The sequence below is a fragment of the Nycticebus coucang genome, chromosome 12, assembly GCF_027406575.1.
Source record: "Nycticebus coucang isolate mNycCou1 chromosome 12, mNycCou1.pri, whole genome shotgun sequence".
NCBI lineage: Eukaryota > Metazoa > Chordata > Mammalia > Primates > Lorisidae > Nycticebus > Nycticebus coucang.
In genome coordinates, this window is record NC_069791.1 from 51,570,863 (window position 1) to 51,587,664 (window position 16,802).

A 16,802-nucleotide genomic window follows, 5' to 3' on the forward strand; every position below is an offset into this window, starting at 1 on the left:
ACTATGTCACCCTCAGTAGAGTGCTGTGACATCACAGCTCACAGCAACCTCCAACTCCTGGGCTTAAGCGATTCTCTTGCCTCAGCCTCCTGAGTAGCTGGGACTACAGGCGCCCGCCACAACACCTGGCTATTTTTTTGTCGCAGTTTGGCCAGGGCTGGGTTCGAACCTGCGACCCTCGGTATATGGGGCCGGCGCCCTATCCACTGAGCCACAGATGCCACCTAATTACAGGATTATTAACTATAGTCACCATGTTGTATATTAGAGCTCCAGACCTTATTCATTTTATAACTGAAAGTCTTTAACTCTTTGACCAACAGTGTCCCATTTACCCCACATTTCCCCACCCACTGTTTCTATGAGATTGACTTTTTTAAGATGCTACGTATGGATGGGATCATACAGTATTTGTCATTGTCTGACTAATTTCACTTAACTTAATGCCCTCCAAATTCATCCATGTTGCTGCAAATTGTAGGATTTCCTTATTTGATGTCTGATGATATTCTGTTATTTATAAATAGCAGAATTTTCTTTATCCATTTTCTTTATCCATCCTTCCACTGGTTGACACTTCAATTGTTTCCATGTCTTCGCTATTGTGGATAACAATACAGTAAACATAGGATTGCAGGTAAATGTTCTAAGAAGCAATGAAAACAATCCTTTTTCCAAAAGTGTCAAAAAGAATAAAATACGTAGGAATAAATTTAACCAAAGAAATGGAAGATTAGTATGCTGAACATACTAAAATATTGGTGAAAAAACTGACTTTGTGAAGTGACAAAGTAATGAAAATATATCCTGTATTCATGTATTGAAATAGTTCATACTGTTTAAATGTCCCTACTAGAGTGACATTTGCAAGCTGGCAGGCTAGAAGCCCTCTGTGCGTCCCCACCACGCTCCACTAAGACAGTGAAAAGAATGACCAAATAACTACTTTTGTTTTTTTTGTGTGGAGACAGAGTCTTATGTCTCCCCTAGTAGAGTACCGTGGCATCACAGCTCATACCAACCTCAAGCTCTTGGGCTCAAGCGATTCTCTTGCCTCAGCCTCCCTTGTAGCTGTGATCACAGACACCCACCACAATGCCCAGCTATTTTTGTTTGTTTATTTGTTTAGCAGGCTTGGGCCAGGTTGGAACCCACCAGCCCTGGTGCATGTGGCCAGCACCCTAACTGCTGAGCTATGGGCACTGAGCCCAAACAACTACATTTTGATGAAAATATCTAAAGGAGAGCCCCAGGGTACATCAAAGAAGTAGCAGAAATCCTGTGGAGCACAGAACTCCAGGATGGCCACACAGACAATGGAAGGAAGACCTTGCTTCTGCCACTTCATCCCTAAGTTGGGGTCAGCTCAGAACCAGGAGGGACTCTCCCTGCAGGAAAAACGTAAGAAAGAGGCCCCAAGCAGCCCCCTTTACCGGCTCTGACACCTACAGTCCTCCACCCTGGGGACCCCTGCAGTCTCACAGCTAAAAGCTCAGCTGAGGGAGCTGCTTGGCATTCCCTGCAAAGGTACTGTGCTCCCCAGAGAAGGCACCAGTACTGTGACGAGCCCATTGTGCCTCATGGAGCTACTGTGCTGCACCATCTTGGAACCGGAACCAGTGTTGGAGTGTGTCCAACTCGGAGTACGATGTCCTGCTTCAGCACAAGCCCTGAGGGGCAGGGCACAGCAGCAACTGGAAGGTGTAGATAAAGTGACTCTGAAGCAGCTTATCCTCCCAGGGTGGGGTACAGCAGCAACTCAGCTCATGGATGGCATGCCACAAAGCAGGGATGTTTCAATGGCATCAAAGCCTCAGGGATAGAGGGTGCATGGGCACTGATCTCCAGGGAAATAGTACCTTGGTTGCCCAGAGCCCAAGCTGAAGCAGTGCCCTACCTCCTAGGAATTGATGCCACAGCCACCCAGGGCAGTCACACACCGCTGTGCTTGAATTTACATGGCACCCTTCTTCTGAGGAAGATGGTACCTTTGCTGCCCAGAGCAATCACACTCCACTATATCTGAATTAGAGCAGTGTCCTGTCTCCCAGAGAAATGGTATTTTGGTTGCCTAAGGCGCCATGGCCCCCTGGAGCCACAGCAAAAATGGTGTAACACCTCCCAGGGAATCTGTGCTTTGGCTAAGCCAAGCATTTTCACACCCCAAGCTGAGCTCATGTGTTATCCCACATCAGAGCATTGGCAGAGCTGAGACACCCTGTCATACAGGCAGAACAACTGTAAAATCCTCATTCCCTGCAATTAATTAATCCCCAGAAGTTAATCTGTAGCGACTCTCCTCCCCAAAGAGTGGGGTTGTCTCTGTGCTGTTCTCTGACGCTCAGCAGCCAAGTTACAGCTGCATTCCACCATCCCAGGGTCCTTGCTTCTGTTGCACCTGCCTCACAGAGTCTGGTATATTGCTGTGTTCTACCATCCCAGGGGCCAGGGTGCGGTGCCTCAACCCCAGGGTCTGAGTAGCCACTGTGCCCTATTGGCTATGGTTCCTAAATGATAGCGCTACCCTGTTCCCCAAACCCAAACCTCCAGGATACCCCTTCTTCCCTGGAGTCCCCTGTGCCTGAACTACTGAGGGTGGGGTGTGTCTCATAGTCATAGATTCTGCTCTGTGGATAATCTTCATACAATCCTGTCATAGAGGGTTAACCTGTACCCCAGGTGCCAGTACAGATTTTTGAGACCCTGCAGGGGTCCTGGCTCTGTGGCTGACTTTAATATCCAGGCCTTGGAACCTAGTGCTGCTGTAGCTGCTTATGGACTGTGTCAGATCCAATGCCAAGAGGGACCCGCTCAGCCAAGTCTACCAGTGTGACATAAACAAGAATTGCAAGACACCAAAAGCCCTTGCCACTGAGAACCCTAGCAAACTATACTGTTGCAGCCACTGCCCCACACTCTTACAGCCTAGACCTATGAGGTTCCCACAGTCATTACTGACATTGATAACAGCCAACGAAGCTAAAGAGAGGCTGTACCACTGCATGTACTCAAAAGGAGAGTCACTACAGGCTTTCCAACTAGTATGCAAACTCATCTCTAAGTGAAAGTCTTTCTTATGAAAGCCACTCTGTGAAGTTCAGAAGAGGTTATGTGATCCAACAGATATGCAGACATCAAAGCAAGGACACAAGAAACAGGACAAAGCAAGAAAAAAATGACACCAACAAAGGGACACAATTCTTCAGTAATTGACCCCAAAGAAATAGAAATTTACAAATTGCATGAAATGGAATTCAAAATAATGATCTTAAAGAAGCTCAGCTATAACAAATTGTTAAAAAAACATAAAAAGATGTAAATTGTGGCATCAAAAATAATTGCAGGCTAAGTATAGTGTCTCACACCTGTAATCCCAGCAATTTGGGAGACTGAGGCAAGAGAACTGCTTGAGTGCAGGAGTTCAAGACCAGCCTGGGAAACATAAAAGACTCCATCTTTCAAAAAAAAAAAAAAAATTAGTTTGGGATGCTGGCTAACCCCTGTCATCTTAGCTATTTGGGAGGCTTATCGGGAAGACTACTTGAATCCAGAAGTTTGAAGTTGCAGTAAGCTGTGATTGAATCGCTGTACTTCAGCCTGTGTGACAGTGAGACACTGCCTCTTAAATGAATAAATAAATAGCAAGAAGGAGGCTAGACTTTTTATTTGCTACTGAAGTTAAGTTGTAATCAGTGTAATATAGTATATTATAACAATAAGATATTCTATGTAAGCCTCATGGTAACTGCAATGAAAAAAACTATAGCAGATACACAAACATTAAATAGAAATGAATCAAAACTCAGTAGTGCAGAAAATTGCCAAATCACAAAGGTAAATTACAAGAGAGGTAGAAATGAACAAAGGATGTACAAAACAATCAGGTAACAATCAATGGGTTGGCAGTAGTAAGTCTTTACTTATCAACAATTACTTTCAATGTAATTGGTTTAAATTCTTAGATCACAAGACAGAGTGGCTTATGGATAATTGAAAGACTCCCCTATGTGCTGACTAAAGGAGATCCACTTTCACCTTAATGACACACACAGGCTGAACATGAAGAAATGAAGAAGATATTTCATTTAAATTATATATCCAAACAGGAGCAGGTGGGAGGCTAGGCTGGTAAAAGATAAAATAGACATCAAGGCAAAAACTGTTCTGAGAGACAAAGAAGGTCATTAGCAAATGATAAAGGGCTAGATTCACCAAGTAGACCTAACAATTATAAATCTATATGCAACCAACATTGGACATCTCATTATATAGAGCAAACATTAATGGACATGAGGGGAGAAATAGATAGCAATATAATGATATTAGGAGACTTCAATCCCTTACTTTTTTTTTTTAGAGACAGAGTTTCACTTTGTTGCCCTCGGTAGAGTGCCATGGCGTCACAGCTCACATCAACCTCCAACTCCTGGGCTTAGGTGATTCTCTTGCCTCAGCCTTCCGCATAGCTGGGACTACAGGTGCCGGCCACAATGCTCAGCTATTTTTTGTTGCAGTTTGGCTGGGGCTGGGTTCGAATCCGCCACCCTCAGTGTATAGTGCTGGCAGCCTACTCACTGAGCCACAGGCGCCGCCCACAATCCTTTACTTTTACCGATGGGCAGATCAACCACACAGAAAATTTATAAGGAAATACTGGAATTGAACTACACATTAGGCAAAATGGACCTAAAAGATATGTTTATGTTCCTTGCAGTGCTATTCATAATAGCCAAATTTTAGAGTCAACCTAAGTGTCCATCAATGGATAAATGGATAAAAAAAATCATGATACATATACACAATAGAATATTATATAGACATAATAAAGAATGAAATCTTGCCATTTGCAACCACATGGATGGAAAACATCATATTAAGTAAAATAATCCAAGCATGGAAAGACAAATCTCATAAGTTCTCATTCATTTGTGGAATCTAATACTAAAAATAATTGATCTTATGGAGACAGAGAATAAAATGATGGTTAAAAAAGCATAGGAAGGGTAATGGGAGAGGGATAAAGTAAAGATGGTTAATGGGTACAAAAATATAGCTAGTTAGATAAGATGAACAATATTTGATAGCACAACAAAGTGACTATAATCAACAATAAGTTAGGGTTTTCTCTGAAATAACTAAAAGACTAGAATTGGAATGATCTTAACACAAAGAAATGATAAATGGCTGAGTTGATGGATACCCCAATCACCCAGATTGGATTAATTCATGTAACAAGCCTATATCAAAACATCACATGTACCCTGCAAATATAACAACTGTTATGTACCCATAAAAATTAAAAATTAGAAAAGAAAACTTGAAAAGACCAATAATAAATTAATAGTTTGAAGCAGTAATTATAAACCTCCCAATGAAAAGCCCAGGACCAGTTGACCTTACAGCTGAATTCTACCAAAGTTTAAAAAAAATAAGACCAATACTTCTTAAACTCTCTTGAAAAATAGAGCTGGACAGAACACTTCCTAACACGTTTTAAGCCAGTATTACCTTTATACCTATGCCAGTTAAAGACACCAACCACAAGAAATGAAATTGACAGACCAATATCTCTGATGAACACTGATGTAAAAATTTTCAAAAAGCTTAATATAACACAATCAAGTGGGACTTATTCCTGGAGTGCAAGGTTAGTTTAACATAGGCAAATTAATCAATGTGATACATCAACAGACTGAAAGACAAAAACCACATGATCATGTCAATGGGTGCAGAAAAGGCCCTTGACAAAGTTCAACATCCTTTCCTGATAAAAACTCTTAACAGTTTCAGTATAGAAGGAATGTTCCTCAACATAATAAAGGCCATTTATGAAAAATCCACAGCTAGGGGCAGGCATGGTAGCTCATGCTTATAATTCTAGTACTCTGTTTGAGGTGGGTGGATTGCTTGAGCTCCAGAGTTGGAGACCAGCCTGAATAAGAATAAGACCCTGTATCTAAAAATAGCCAGATGCCGTGGAGGGTGCCTGTAGTCCGAGCTACTTGGGAGGATGAGACATAAAAGATCACTTACACCCAAGTGTAAGTGATTCGCCACAGTACTCTACCCAGGGGGATAAAGTGAGACTCTGTCTCAAGAAAAAAAAAAAAAGAAGAGAAAAACCCACAGCTAACATCATAATCAATGAGGAGAAACTGAAAGCTTTTCCTCTAAAATCTGGTGCAAGGAAAAGAAGTCCATTTTTGCTACTTGTAGTCAAAATAGTACTAGAAATATCAGAGATATGATAAAGAAAAAAATAAAATATATTCAAATCAAAAAGGAAAAAGTAAAATTATCTCTATTTTCAGGTGACACGCTCTTATATTTAGAGAACCCCAAAGACTCCACCAAAAAAAAGTTAGATCTAATAAATAAATTCAGCAAAGGTGCAGCATATAAAATCAATATAAAGTCCATGTCATTGCTGCACAAAAATAAAGATCTAGCCAAAATGGAAATCAAGAAAACAATCTCATTTATGATAGCATCAAACAATTTTAAATAATCGGACGTTAATTTAACCAAGGGGGTGAAAGAGCTGTACACTAAAAACAAAAATTAGAGATGAAAGAAATGGAAGAAGACACAACTAAATGGAAAGATATTCCATGCACATAGATTAGAAGAACTAATATTGTTAAAATGCCCATACTACTCAAAGCCATATATAGACTCAATGCAATCCTTATCAAAATCTCAAGAGCATTCTTCTTTTTTTTTTTTCTTCAGACAAGAGTCTCACTATGTCGTCCTCAGTAGAGCGCCACAGCATCACAGCTCACAGCAACCTCAAACTCTTGGGCTTAAGCAATTCTCTTGCCCCAGCCTCCCAGGTAGCTACAGGCACCTGCCACAATGCCCAGCTATTTTTGTTGTTGTTGTTGTCATTTTTGTTTAGCAGGTCCAGGGCAGATTCACACCCGCCAGCTCCAGTGTATGTGGCTGGCACCCTAACCACCAAGCTACAGGTACGGAGACATCAAGGGCATTCTTCACAGAAATAGAAAAGGCAATCCTAAATTTTATGTGGAGTCACAGAAGAACCCAAATACCAAAGCAATTTTTTTTATTAATTGTTTAGGATTCATTGACAGTACAAAGAATTAGGTTACACTGATTGCATTTGTTAGATAAACTCCCTCTTATACTTGTGTTCCACCACCAAGACCTGTGCCATACACTATGAACCCCCATCTCCCTACTTCCTTCCCTTTCCCCACTACCTCATTCTCCTACCCCACCCCTTGTATTGGCTCATCTACTGCCTTCATATTAGAATTGAGTACATTGGATTCTTGCTTCTCTATTCTTGTAATGCTTTACTAAGAATAATGTGAACCACCTCCATCCAGGTTAATAAAAAAGATGTAAGGTTTTCGTCTTTTTAATGGCTGAATGATATTCCATGGTATACACAGCTTATTAATCCATTCCTGGGTTGGTGGGCAGTTAGGTTGTTTCCACATTTTGGCAATTGTAAATTGAGCTGCGATGAACAGTCTAGTGCAAATGTCCTTATGATAAAAGGACTTTTTTTTTCTTCTGGGCAGATGCCTAGTAATGGGATTACAGGATCAAATGGAAAGTCTAAATTGAGTTCTTTGAGGATTCTCCATACTTCCTTCCAAAAAGGTTGTATTAGTTTACAGTCTCACCAGCAATGTAAAAGTGTCCCCTTCTCTCCACATCCACACCAGCATCTGCAGCTTTGAGATTTTGTGATGTGGATCATCCTTAGTGGGGTTAGGTGATATCTTAAGGTGCTTTTGATTTGCATTTCTCTTATGATTAGGGACAATGAACATTTTTCCATGTTTGTTAGCCATTTGTCTTCTTCTTCTTCTTTTTTTTTTTTTTTTTTTTTTGAGACAGAGTCTCATTTTGTTGCCCGTAGTAGAATGCCGGGACATCACAGCTCAAAGCAACCTCCAGCCCTTGGGCTTAGGTGATTCTCTTGCCTCAGCCTCCAGAGTAGCTGGGACTACAGGCACCTGACACAATGCCTGGCTATTTTTTGCTGCAGTTTGGCCAGGACTGGGTTCAAACCCGCCACCCTCAGTATATGGGGCTGGTGCCCTACTCACTGAGCCACAGGCACCGCCATTGTCTGTCTTCTTAAAGAAGTTTCTATTCATGTCTGTTACCCTGTGATCTACGGGATTGTTGGGTCTTTTTTTGTTGATTAATTTGTGTTCAATTTTTTTGCTCTGTAGATCCTGGTTGTCAAGCTTTTGTCTGATTCATAATATGCAAATATCTTTTCCCATTCTGAATGTTGTCTATTTGCTGCCAAAGCAATTCTGAGAAAAAAGAAATCATTGTAGGCATCACTCTTCCTGATTCAAAATTATTTTTTTTCTTCTTTGCGTTCTTCCCTTCCCCCACTCCTTCCCTCCTTCCCTCTCCCTGCTATCCCCTTCCCCCACCCCTCAATAGAGTGCTGTGGCATCACAGCTCACAGCAACCTCAAACTCTTGGGTTTAAGAGATTCTTTTGACTCAGCCTCCCAAGTAGCTGGGACTACAGGCACCCGCCACAACACCCAGCTATTTTTTTTTTTTTTTGGCTCGGCTAGATTTGAACCCTCCACCTCTGTATATGGGGCCAGCGCCCTACTCCTTGAGCCACAGGTGCAGCCCACACTCAGCTATTTTTTTGTTGCAATGGTCATTGTTGTTTAGCAGGTCCAGGCTGGGCTGGAACCCACCATCCTCAGTGTATGTGGCTGGCGCCCTACCCACTGAGCTACAGGTGCTGTACCATGATTCAAAATTATATTACAAAGCTATAGGAATGAAAACAGTATGGTACTGGTACCAAAAAACCCACAGATCACTTGAGCAGAATAGAGAGCCAAGAAATAAATTCAAACATGTATGGTCAACTAATTTTTCACAAGGGTACAGAAAAGGTACAATAGAGAAATGATACTCCTCAGTAAATGGTTCTGAAAAAACTAGATTTCCACATGCAAAAGAATGAATTTAGCCTCTTATCTTACACCATACACAAAGCCAACACAAATTGGTTAGAAATCCTAAATATAAAACCTGAAACCACAAAACTTCTTAAAGAAAACAAAGGGGAAAATTTCACTGACAGTGCCCTTGGTAATAATTCCTTAGATATTATACTAAAAACTCAGGCTACAGACCGGGCATGGTGGCTTATGCCTGTAACCCTAGCACTCTGGGAAGCCGAGGCAGCCGAGGAAAGCCAAGGAGTGCTTGAGCTTAGCAGTTTGAGACCAGCCTAAGCAAGAGAGAGACCCTGTCTCTACTAAAAATAGAAGAACTAAGCCCAAGTGCCCATTGACCCATGAATGTATTAATAAATTGTGGTATAAGTACACCATGGAATATTATGCAGCCTTAAAGAAAGATGGAGACTTTTCCTCTTTCATGGTTACATGGGTGGTGCTGGAACATATTCTTCTTAGCAAAGTACCTCAAGAATGGAAGAAAATATATCCAATGTATTCAGCCCTACTATGAAACCAATTTATAGCTTTCATATGAAAGCATAATCCAACTATAACCCAAGAAGAAGGGGAAAGAGGACAGGGAAGGGAGGGAAGGGGGGAGGGGAGGTGGAGGGAGGGTAATTGGTGGAAGCACACCTATGGTGCATTTTATAAGGGTACATGTTAAATTTATTAAGTGTAGAGTATAAATGTCTTAACACGATAACTAAGAAAAAAATAAATAAGGGTGGTGCCTGTGGCTCAAAGAAGTAAGCACCAGCCCCATATGCTGGAGGTGGCAGGTTCAAACCCAGCCCCAGCCAAAAAATAAAAAATAATAATAATTAAAAAATAATAATAAATAAAATGAAACAAAATTAAAATAGAAGAACTGTCTACAGCCATACCACTCTGAATGCACCTGATCTCGTCAGATCTTGCAAGCTAAGCAGGGTCAGGCCTGGTTAGTACTTGGATGGGAAACCACCTGGGAATATCAGGTGCTGTAGGCTTAAAAAAAAAAAAAATAGAAGAACTAGGCTTGGCACCTGTAGCTCAGTGGCTGAGGCACCGGCCACATACACCAGGGCTGGTGGGTTCGAACTTGGCCCGGGACTGCCAAACAACAATAACAACTACAACAAAAAAATAGGCAGGCATTGTGATAGGTGCCTGAAGTCCCAGCTACTTGGGAGGCTGAGGCAAGAGATTCAGTTTGAGGTTGCTATGAGCTGTGACACTACAGCACTCTATTGAGGATAATACAGTGAGACTCTGTCTCAAAAAAATAAATAAATAAAAGTAAAAAATAACAAAAATAGAAGAACTAGCCAGGTATAACGGTGCATACCTATAGTCCCAGCTACTCAGGAGGCTGAGACAAGAGAATTGCTTGAGCCCTCTTTAAGGCTGAGGTTGCTGTGAGCTACAATGCCATAGCACTCTACCAGGGGTGACAAAATGAGACTGTCTCAAAACAAAAACAAAAACAAACAAAAAAAATTACAAAAGCCAAAGTAAATAAATAGAACTACATCAAAGTAAAAAGCCTCTGCACAGAAAAAAAAAACAAAACCATAATGTAAAGCAATTCTAAGACTGAGAAAAATATTTTCAAATCATATATATAAGTTAAAAATATTTGTAGGGGGTGGTGGCTCGCACCTGTAATCCTAGTTCTTTGGAAGGCCAAGGTGGGTGGATTGCCTCAGCTTGCAGGTTCAAGACCAGTCTGAGCAGGAGCGAGACTCCATCTCTAAAAATAGCTGGGCACTGTGGCGGGTGCCTGTGTACCCAGCTGCTTGGGGGGCTGAGGCAAGAGAGTTGCTTGAACCCAGGAGCTTGAGGTTGCTGTGAGCTGTGATGCCTCAGCACTTTACCAAGGGTGAAAGTGAGACTCTGTCTTAAATAAATAAATAAACAAATATTTGCAAATCATATTTTTTTTTCTTAAGACAGAGTCTCTCTATGCCACCATCAGGAGAGTGCTATGGCATCACAGCTCACAGCAACCTCAAACTCTTGGGCTTAAGCAATTCTCTTGCCTCAGCCTCCCAAGTAGCTGGGACTATAGGTGCCTACCACAAGGCCCAGCTATTTTTTTGTTGCAGTTGTCATTGTTGTTTAGCTGGCCCAGGCCGGGTTCAAATCTACCAGCCTAGGTGTATGTGGCTGGCGACGTAACCACCGTGCTATGGGTGCCAAGCCTGCAAATCATATTTTAAAAGAACCCATACAACACAATAGCCAGAAAATGTAAACACTGTAATTGGATTAAAAAGTCAAATTATCTAAATAGTCATTTCTCCAAAGACATAAAAATGGTACCATAAAAATGATACAGAAAAAGGTGCTCAGACCCACTAATCATCAGGGAAATGCAAGTCAAAACTACTATGAGATACCACTTCACACCTTTAAGATAGCTATTACCAAAAAGACAAGAGATAATAAGTATTGATGAGGGTGTGGAGGAAAGGAAACCATATATACTGTTGATGGGAATGTAGATTGGGCATTCATTATGAAAAATAGTATAGAAATTATACTATACCCCCCAAAAATTAAAAATAGAGCTATCATATAACTCAGCACTCCCTCTTCTGGGTATATACCCAAAAGAAATGAAACTGTAGCCTAGCACAGATAACTGAGCTCATATCATGATCATCGATATGATCATTGCCTAGAAACAACCTAGGCATCCATCAGTGGACTACTATGTGTAGAAACCATGACATGCTGGGTATGGTGGCTCAGACCTGTAATCCCAGCAACTCAGGAGGCTGTAGTGGAAAGATTGCTTGAGGCAAGAAGTTAATGTTATTTGGGCAACATAGTGAGACATTGTCTCAAAAAATAAACAAAAAAAAACGGAATTAAAACTTAGTTCCAGCTACTTGGAAGGCTGAGCCAGGATTGCTTGAGTCTATGAGTTTGAGGCTGCAGTGCAGTGAGCTGTGATTACTGCCCTCCAGCCCTGGGTGATAAGAGTGAGACCCCCATCTCTTAAAAAAAAAAAGAACAAGAAAAAGAAACCGTGATATATGTGTGTACATATGTATATGTATATATATATATACATATATATATATATATTATTGTTGAGGATTCATTGAGGGTACAAAGAACCAGGTTATATTGATTGCATTTGTTAGGTAAAGTCCCTCTTATAATTGTGTCCCATCCCTCAAAAGGTGTGTCACACACAGTCACCCCCCCACCCCCCTTTCTCCCTTCCTCTCTCTGCTGTCCCCTTCTCCCACCCCCCACCATGTATTAGGTCATCAACTGTCCTCATATGAGAATTGAGTACATAGGACTCATGCTTCTCCATTCTTGTGATGCTTTACTAAGAATAATGTCTTCCACTTCCATCTAGGTTAATACAAAGAATGTAAAGTCTCCATCTTTTTTAATGGCTGAATAGTATTCCATGGTATACATATACCACAGCTTGTTAATCCATTTCTGGGTTAGTGGGCATTTAGGCTGTTTTCCACATTTTGGTGATTGTATTTGAGCTGCAATAAATAGTTTAGTGCAAGTGTTCTTATGGTAAAAGGATTTTTTTTTTCTTTCTGGGTAGATGCTTAGTAATGGGATTGCAGGATCAAATGGGAGGTCTAGTTTGAGTTCTTTGAGGATTCTCCATACTTCCTTCCAAAAAGATTGTATTAGTTTGCAGTCCCACCAGCAGTGTAAAAGTGTTCCCTTCTCTCCACATCCACGCCAGCATCTGCAGTTTTGAGACTTTGCGATGTGGGCCATTCTCACTGGGGTTAGATGGTATCTCCGGGTGATTCTGATTTGTATTTCTCTATTAATTAGGAATGATGAGCATTTTTTCATATGTTTGTTAGCCATTTGTCGGTCTTCTTTAGAGAAGGTTCTGTTCATGCTCTTGCCCACTAATATATGGGATTGTTGGCTTTTTCATGTGGATTTGAGTTCTCTATAGATCCTAGTTATCAAGCTTTGGTCTGATTCAAAATAGGCAAATATCCTTTCCCATTGCGTAGGTTGTCTATTTGCCCTGGTTATTGTCTCCTTAGCTGTACAGAAGCTTTTCAGTTTAATTAAGTCCTATTTATTTATTTATTTATTTATTGAGACAGAGTCTCAAGCTGTCACCCTGGGTAGAGTGCTGTGGTGTCATAGCTCACAGAAACCTCAAACTCTTGGGTTTAAGCGATTCTCTTCACTCAGACTCCCAAGTAGCTGGGACTACAGGTGCCCACCACAATGCCCAACTATTTTGTTGTTGTTGTTGCTATTGTTGTTTTAGCTGGCCCGGGTTCAAAACCACCACCCTCCGTGTATGTGGCCGGTGCCCTAGCTGCTGAGCTACAGGCATTGCCCCATTTGTTTATTTTTGTTGTTGTTGCAATTGCCATAGAAGTCTTCTTCATAAAGTCTTTTCCCAGGCCGATATTGTCAAGTGTTTTTCCTATGCTTTCTTTGAGGATTTTTATCATTTCATGCCTTAAATTTAGGTCTTTTATCCATCTTGAATCAATTTTTGTGAGTAGAGAAAGGTGCCGGTCCAGTTTCAGTCTTTTACATGTGGATATCCGGTTCTCCCAGCACCATTTATTGAACAGGGATTCTTTCCCCAGTGTATGTTCTTGTTTGATTTATAGGCGATTAGGTGGCTGTAAGATGTTAGTTTCACTTCCTGATTTTCTATTCAATTCCAAATGTCTATGTCTCTATTTTTGTACCCTCACCATGCTGTTTTGACCACTATGGCTTTGTAGTACAGCCTAAAGTCTGGTATGCTGATGCTCCCGACTATGTTTTTACTACTAAGAATGCCTTAGCTATACGGGCTTTTTTCTGGTTCCATACAAAATGAAGAATCATTTTTTCCAAGTCTTAAAAGTACGATGTTGGTATTTTAATAGGGATGCCATTGAATCTGTAGATTGCTTTGGGAAGTATAGACAGTTTAACGATGTTGATTCTCCCCAGCCATGACCATGATATGTTCTTCCATTTGTTAATATCTTCTGCTATTTCTTTCCTTAGGGTTTTGTAATTTTCTTTATAGAGGTCCTTCACCTCTTTTGTTAAGTATATTCCTAGGTATTTCATTTTCTTTGTAGTATTTCTTTATGGTGAAGGGGGTTGTGATTAGCTTTTCATCTTGGCTCTTATATTTGATGGAGTGTTATTTTTTTGTTTGTTTGTTTTTTTGTAGTTTTTTTGGCCGTGGCTGGGTTTGAACCCGCCACCTATGGCATATGGGACCGGCGCCCTACTCCTTGAGCCACAGGCGCCGCCCCTTTGATGGAGTATTATTTAGCCTTATAAAAAGATGAGATCTTGGCTTGGTGCCCGTAGTACAGTGGTTACAGCAGCAGCCACATACACTGAGGCTGGCGGGTTTGAAACTGGCCCAGGCCAGCTAAACAACGACAACTGCAACAAAAAATAGCTAAGCGTTGTGGCAGGCGCCTGTAGTCATAGCTGCTTGAGAGGCTGAGACAAGAGAATAGCTTAAGCCCAAGAATTTGAGGGTGCTGTGAGTTGTGACACCTCAGCACTCTACCCAGGGTGACATAGTGGGACTCTGTCTCAAAATAAATAAATAAATAAAAAAGAAAAGAAAAAAAAGATGAGATCTTGACATTGCTGCAACATGGATAGACCTGGAGGACATTATGCTAAGTGAAACAAGCCAGACACAGAAAGAAAACTGCCGCAAGAACTCACATGTGGAATCTATTTTTTTTTTTTTTGTAGAGACAGAGTTTCACTTTATTGCCCTCGGTAGAGTCCCATGACGTCACAGCTCACAGCAACCTCCAGCTCCTGGGCTTAGGTGATTTGCTTGCCTCAGCCTCCCGAGTAGCTGGGACTATAGGCGCCCTCCACAATGCCCAGCTATTTTTTTGTTGCATTTTTTTTTGGCCTGGGCTGGGTTTGAACCCACCACCCTCAGTATATGGGGCTGGTGCCCTACTCACTGAGCCACAGGTGCCACCCCCACACGTGGAAATCTAAAAAAAAGAAAATCAAATACATACATAGAGACAATAAAATAGTGGTTACCATGGTTGTTAGGGGAGGAGAAATGTCAATCAAAAGGTACAAAGTAATGACTTGTAAGATAAACGGATCAAAAATTGTACTATATAAGAATGATAGTTACTAATAGTGTATTCAGTAAATGAGTAAATTATTGCTTTTCTTGCCATGGGGTAGAAGGAATGGGTAACTAATGAAATGATAAATATGTTAATTTTATCATAGATATGGATTTTATAATATTACGTTGTATACTTTAAATATATACAGAATTATTTTAAAAATTAAAAAAATCCATACAACCCCAAATGATCTGCAGATTCAATAACAACCTCTCACTTTAAAAAAAAAATATGACAGATTTAGGGAATTGACAAATTCCCCTTCCTACAGAAGCACAGTGCACTGTTGTCAAAAACTGACACCAGCTGGTGTACTCCACCCCCATAAATTCTTGCCAGCCAGCCTCATGCTCCGGCCCTTCCAAGTATGGGTGAGGTGGGCAAGAGGTGAGGGGGTTAGTTAGAACTAAATCATGAGAGTAGCTGCTGTCAATTTAGCCCTAATAGCTTACTACTGTTCTAATTGTGCCAATCTGGGAGGATTATTTTGTTGAAACTTATTTTATTCTCTGGTATTGTAAATATGTTCACTTTAAAAATTAAATTAAAAGATGAAAAAAGTATTAATAAAAATAAAGGAATTTGTTCTGAAAAATTTGGATTCAGTCAAAAAGCCTCACTTAAAGACCTAGAAAGCCACATGTGGCCTTAAGGCTGCAGGTTCCCCATCCCTGGTTGATTTGGAGCAAATAAATAAATCTGTTTGTGTATATAGAGATATACGTATACACAAATACATATTCTTCAAGGGATTCTAACATGCTGCCAGTGTTGGAAACCTGCCCTAGATTCTCTGCCAGTGTCTGTGAAGACATTTCTACCTAAAGATTCAGGTCCCCATTTCCTCCTCGGGAGAGATCTTAGGGAAAACCTCATAGGTAGTTCATATATTTTGATCCCTGAACAATCCTATAATTTTTAAAGCCTTTTTACTCCCAATCCCTCTCAAACTGAAAAAGCAGAACTAGCATGATGTTATGAGCACTATAAGTTGAGCTCAAACAGATGATGTATATATACACCAAGTAATTCTCAAATGTAGGCAATTTTGCTCCCCACCCTCAAAGAAAACATGGCAAGGTCTGGAGGCTTTTTCTGATGTTACAGCCAAGGGAACCTGCTGACATCTAGTGGGCAGAGGCCAGAGATGCTGGCACAGGACCGCCCTCTACAGCAACCAGTGATCCCATCAGCAGTGCTGCTGTTGAAAAACCTTGATGTAGACTGTATTTCCCAGTGTCCTTAAGTCCAGAATTTTCATTTTCTCTGGAGCAATTGAGCCTAATTCTCCCAGTACTTTGTTTTTACACATTTAATTCTCTGATTAGAAAGTGAATAATCACTAAGGATCAAATCTAGGAGAGAGAAAAGAAAAAAACCCCACAAAACCCAGATTTCTGTTTCAGAGGAAGGGATGAAAACACTAGTGATATTTGATGGCTAAGCATTTATACACTCCAGAGTATATTTTCGAAAGAAGAGAAATAAATCTCTTTAAGCAGCAAAGGAACCTGAATTGTCACGTTTGTGTCCTCATTTACTCACTGATTCAGGAAAAAAACGATTTAATTTCAGAATCTTCAAAATAACCCACGAGGATGGACTTCAGAATGCAAGCACTCAGGATAGTCTGAGATAGGAGTGAACCCTGCCTCCGTAGTCACAGAAGAAAGATGAATAAT

General features: G+C 40.8%; 1 pseudogene; it reads left to right on the plus strand.

Annotated features, from left to right (window-relative positions):
- The first annotated feature begins 9,859 nt into the window (after positions 1–9,859).
- Positions 9,860–9,978, plus strand: LOC128562807 (uncharacterized; annotated as a pseudogene).
- Positions 9,979–16,802: the final 6,824 nt, after the last annotated feature.